This window comes from Tupaia chinensis, unplaced genomic scaffold (genome assembly GCF_000334495.1).
Source record: "Tupaia chinensis unplaced genomic scaffold, TupChi_1.0 Scaffold000070_1, whole genome shotgun sequence".
Classification (NCBI taxonomy): Eukaryota; Metazoa; Chordata; class Mammalia; order Scandentia; family Tupaiidae; genus Tupaia; species Tupaia belangeri.
This window is the reverse complement of record NW_006159530.1, coordinates 2,981,957-2,988,065: the sequence shown is the minus strand read 5'-3', so window position 1 is coordinate 2,988,065 and position 6,109 is coordinate 2,981,957.

Here is a 6,109-nt window from a genome sequence, read left to right as displayed (position 1 = left end):
GAGAACCTATTCACTCCCTTCTTAAGGATGGTTCTTGTCTCAGGGACACTGAACTTCTAATGCAGAGGAGCAATGGCAGCAGAAAAAGGTCTCTTTTCCTCTGTGAAAGTTGCAGTTTTGACTTAGATACTGAGAAGAGCTTCAAGTTATGAAAACAAGATGTCTGCTCCTTTCCAAGTCCCATGCTTTGAAAATCATTTGTACATTTAAGTCTCAAACTCTGCACTCTCATACTGCTGTTGAGATAGACTGTTTTCTAGTTCATATAATCTCGAGTTCTGTAAATATATGTGTGTTTACATACATATATAAGTATATAAAAAGTATAAGTATATAAACACAAGTAGATATACCTTATGCCATATTTTTAAAAATATACCCCATCTACTATAAATACTGTTTGTTTTACAGTTGTTTTAGAAAATAAGTACAGTGCCATGCATGTCAGTCAGTACAGAGACATTAATCTCCCCACTTCAACATTCAATATCTTTTCTATGTTTTCCCCAATCATTATTATTATTATTCTAATTATTTTTTTAAAAAGTCAATTGCTATTTCTCATTTTGCTTGTAAAAAGACTTTGCCCATTGTGAAATACTTCTCAGACCAATCCAGTTGAGAATACTATATATGTCATCATCAACAGGTAATAAGCCATATCTGTTTCTCACTAATGTTCTGCCTCCCTATTGTTCTCTTGCTATCTTTCTCTATCCTCTTCTCTTCACCTCCCCCATTCCACGCTGTCCTATTCTCATTAAGTACCTTCACTGCTTTTATGTCCTCCAATTTTTTGCTCTCTACCATAGAGTACGGATAGTCAGTATATATTGAGTGGATACATACAATATCTTTCTTTCATAGCCTGGCTTACTTCACTCAGCAATAGATCCTCCATATCTGACCATTTTCTATCAAATTCCAGGGTCTTGTTATTTTTTATGGCTGAGTAGTATTCCATAGAGTATATATACCACACTTTTCCAATCCATTCATCAGTTTGTGGACATTTAGGTTGGTTCCATGTCTTGGCAATTGTGAATAATGCTGCAATAAACATGGATGTGCAAGCACTTTTCTGACTGAGCGTTCTCCTGTCTTTTGGGTAAATACCCAGAAGTGGGATTGCTGGATCAAATGGTAGTTCTATTTGTAGATCTTTGAGGAACCTCCATATTGTTCTCCACAGTGGTTGAACTAGTTTACATTCCCACCAACAGTGTAGGAGGGTTCCCTTTTCACCACATCCCCGCCAACACTTATCACTTTTTATATTCTTAATCTTTGCCATTCTGACAGGGGTTAGGTGGTATCTCATTGTGGTTTTTATCTGCATTTCCCTTATGATGAGGGATGTCGAGCATTTCCTCATATGCTTTTTGGCTGTTCGTATGTCTTCCTTAGAGAGACTTTTGTTCAGCTCACTTTCCCATCTTTTAATCGGGTTAATCATTTTTTTTCGCATAAGGCACTTGAGTTCCCTATGTATTCTCGTTATCAGTCCCTTGTCTGAGGCATATTTAACAAAAATATTTTCCCATTCTGAGGGTTGTCGGTTCACACTTGTTACTGTGTCCTTTGCTGTGCAGAAACTTCTTAGTCTAATATAGTCCCACTTGTCTATTTTAGGGATTATTGCCTGTGCTTTGGGAGTCTTATTTAAGAAGTCTTTGCCTACTCCAATGTCTCCCAGAGTTTCCCCAGCATTTTCCACAAGTAGTTTTATTGTCTGAGGTCTTAGGTTCAGATCTTTGATCCATTTTGAGTTGACTGTTGTTAATGGTGAAAGATGGGGGTTCAGTTTCATCTTTCTGCAGGTGGATACCCAGTTTTTCCAGCACCATTTACTAAAGAGGTTTTCCTTTTCCCAATGGATTGACTGATATCCTTTGTCAAAGATCAGTTGGCTATAAGCTTTGGGAGTTATTTCTGGGGTCTCTATTCTCTTCCATTGGTCCACATGTCTGTTTTTATGCCAATACCATGCTGTTTTGATGACCACAGCTTTATAGTATATCTTGGGATCAGGGAGTGATATGCCTCCTACTCCATTCTTCTTACGCAGGATTGCTTTTGCAATACGAGGTCTTTTATGGTTCCAGACAAATTCTATAATTGTCTTTTCTAGATCTCTGAAGAATATCTCTGGTATTTTGATTGGAATTGCATTAAACATGTAGATTAATTTGGGTAGAATTGCCATTTTGATTATGTTAATTCTACCAATCCAGGAGCATGGGATGTCCTTCCACTTTTTTATGTCACTTTCAATGTCTTTTTTAAGATTCTCGTAGTTTTCTTTATAAAGGTCTTTGACTTTCTTAGTTAGGTTTATCCCTAGATATCTTATACATCTTGTGGCTATGGTGAAAGGGATTCCTTTCTTCAGCTCTGCTTCATTCAACTTGTTGTTCATAAATAGAAATGCTATAGATTTTTGGATATTGATTTTGTATCCTGCCACCTTACTGTATTCACTTATTACTTCAAGCAGTTTTTTCATGGATACCTTTGGGTCTTCTAAGTATACCATCATGTCATCTGCAAATAAAGATATTTTCAACTCTTCTTTGCCTATTCGAATGCCTTTAATACTGTTCTCTTCTCTGATTGCAATAGCTAAGACTTCCAGTACTATATTAAAGAGCAGTGGAGAAAGTGGGCAGCCTTGCCTAGTACCTGTTTTCAGAGGAAAAGCTTTCAGCTTTTCCCCATTCAGTATAATATTAGCTGTAGGTTTTTCATAGATTGCTTTTATTGTGTTCAGAAATGACCCTTCTATACCAATCTTACTGAGAGTCTTAATCATAAAAGGATGTTGTATTTTATCAAACGCTTTCTCCGCATCAATTGAGATGATCATATGGTTTTTATCTTTCTTTCTGTTAATGTGGTGTATTACATTTATGGTCTTGCGTATATTGAACCACCCTTGCATCCCTGGTATAAAGCCTACCTGGTCGTGATGAATGATCTTTGTTATATGTTGTTGGATACGATTTGCGAGTATCTTGTTGAGAATTTTCGCATCTATATTCATCAATGATATTGGTCTGTAGTTTTCCTTTTTTGTCATATCCTTATCTGTTTTGGGGATGAGGATGATGGAGGCTTCATAAAATGAATTTGGAAGGTTTCCTTCCTTTTGAATCTTTAGAAATAATTTTAGTAAGATAGGGGTTAATTCTTCCTTGAAAGTTTTGTAGAATTCACAAGTGAAGCCATCTGGGCCTGGGCTTTTCTTTGTTGGGAGATTATTAATTACTGATTCAATCTCCTGGCTTGTTATAGGTCTATTCAGATTCTCTATGTCTTCCTGATCCAATCTTGGTAGTTTATATGCATCCAGGAATTTGTCCATCTCCTCCAGGTTATCTTGTTTGTTGGCGTAAAGTCGCTCATAGTATCCTCTAATGATATTATGTATTTCTGCTATGTCCGTGGTAATATTGCCTGTTTCATCACATATTTGATTAATCTGGTTTCTTTCTTTCTTCTTCTTGATCAGTCTAGCCAATGGAGTATCGATCTTGTTGATCTTTTCAAAGAACCAGCTTTTGCTTTCATTTATTTTCTGTATGGTTCGTTTATTTTCTATTTCATTTATTTCTGCTCGAACCTTTATTATTTCTTTTCGCCTGGCATTTTGGGGGTTCGTTTGTTGTTGTTTTTCCAGTTCTCTGAGGCATGATGATAAGTTATCTACTTGCCATCTTTCCATCCTTTTCTTATGTGCACTAATTGCTATGAATTTCCCTCTTATGACTGCTTTTGCTGTGTCCCATAGGTTCTGGACACTTGTGTCCTCATTATCATTTGTTTCCATAAATTTGTTTATTTCAGCCTTAATTTCTTCAGTAGTGAAGAAGTCATTCAGAAGTAGGTTGTTCAGTTTCCATGTGTTCGTGTGTTTTCGGGGTTGTTTCTTGAAATTAATCTTGAGTTTAATTCCATCATGGTCAGAGAAGATGCTGGGTACAGTTTCTATGCCTTTGAATCTGTAAAGGCTTGATTTGTGTCCTAATATATGATCTATCTTTGAAAAGGTTCCATGTTGGGGTGAGAAAAATGTATATGTTGTGGATGTAGGGTGGAAAGTTCTATAGATATCTGTCAAGCCCATTCCATTTATAGTATCATTTAAGTCCTGTATCTCTCTATTTATTTTCTGTCTAGAAGATCTGTCTATAGGAGATAATGGGGTGTTGAGATCTCCAACAATTATAGTATTTCTCCCTATCTTTCCTTTTAGCTCCAGCAGTATTTCCTTCACATATTTAGGCGCACCTGAGTTGGGTGTGTAGATATTTATAAGGGTTATGTCTTCTTGCTGGACTACCCCATTTACTATTATATAATGCTCTTCTTTGTCTCTTCTTACAGTCTTTGTCTTGAAATCTACCTTGTCTGAGATCAATATTGCTACTCCAGCCTTTTTTTTTCTTTTTTGGAGAGATTTTTGCTTTGGGGCGCGTGCGCTCGCCAGACAGACAGAGAGAGACATAGAGACAGAAAGCGAGAAATCACCCCCCAGGGGGGATGGTCATGCCGCAATCCCTTCTCCTCCATTCTCCTCTCGGGATCTTGGGCATGTACGCACACATGCCCGGCGTGAGTTTTAAGCCACTGGGTCCGGGACGCGAACCGCAGTCAACTACGTGGGAGTCCAGCGACATAGCCATTATGCCAACAGCTGGTTCCCAGCCTTTTTTTGATTTCCATTTGCATGGAATATCTTTTTCCAGCCCTTGACTTTTAGTCTATGTATGTCTTTATCCATAAGGTGAATTTCTTGTAGGCAACAGATAGAGGGTTTCTGTTTTCTTATCCATTCAGCCAGTCTATGTCTCTGATTTTACTTTTGGAAAGCTAATTTCACTGGTACAGAATTCTGGTTTGGCAAGATTTTGTTTTTGTGTGTTTTTTTGTTTGTATGTTTTCCTCCAATAATATTTTAGAGATAACATTCCACTATCTTCTGACTACAATCCTGTATTTTGAGAAAAGCTGTATCTATTATTCATTCCATAAACCTAACATGACTTTTTCTGTCCCCTCTTCTGCTTTTAAGGATTCTCTTTGTCTTTAATGTTCAGTTCTTTTACAATAATGGTTATTGTGATTTTATTTGATTTTTACATAATAGCACATATTAAATCTGTATGTTAATGTCTTTGGGAAAATTTTCTGCCAACTTTTTTTTTTCCTTTCCTCCCACATTTTATTGATCACACAATTTCGTAGATAATCTAACTACTTTCAATAGCAGGTTCACCTGGTAATTTCAAGAAAAGCAGTTTAAACTTTACTAAATCAAAGAAACGCTAAGGAACTTTGCTTAAAACTTAAAGCCAGGACACAGGTTAGGATTCTGTTCAAATAGCAAGTACATGAACCTACTGACAGTTTAAGACAGGACAAAAATCCTTAAAACTGGAAAACAAAGCCTAGAAGAAAATCAGCACTGTTTTAGGCAAAAGTCATAAAATGCTATTTCACCAGTTCAGTTTCATGTTCTTTATCTTCTGTTTTGGTTTGATCTTCCCAATTAAATTCTGGGATATAATATTCAACTCCAGACTTGTCTCTATAATTAAGTTGGCCCTTTTCTTAGTTTTTGAACTCTTATTTCTGTGTGTCTGTATTTAGTTTTCCTAGTATAGCACTCCCTTGAGAACTTCTTGGAGATCTGGTCTGGTGATGGTAAATTCTTTCAGGTTTTGTTTATCTGAGAATGTTCTTGTCTTTTCTTCCCATATGAAGGATAATCTTGCTAGGTACAGTATTCTTGGTCGAAATTGCTTCTCTCTTAACACTTTGAATATATTTTCCCATTCTCTCCTTACTCGCATTGTTCTCTTGCCAATCTTAGTATCTGGTCTTTGTGGTTTTGGTCAATCTGGTTATACAGAAAGTTCTTCTTGGGTTGATTCTATTTGGAGTCCTTTGTATTTCGGGACTGGATCTAGTGCCTCTCTAGGTTTGGGAAGTTTTCTTGTGGATTTTATGGAGTAGATTATCAATGCCTTTATGAATCTCTTCACCTTCTGGGATACCAGTTACACAGATATTTGGATATTTGATGGTATCTAGTAGTTCTCCTATA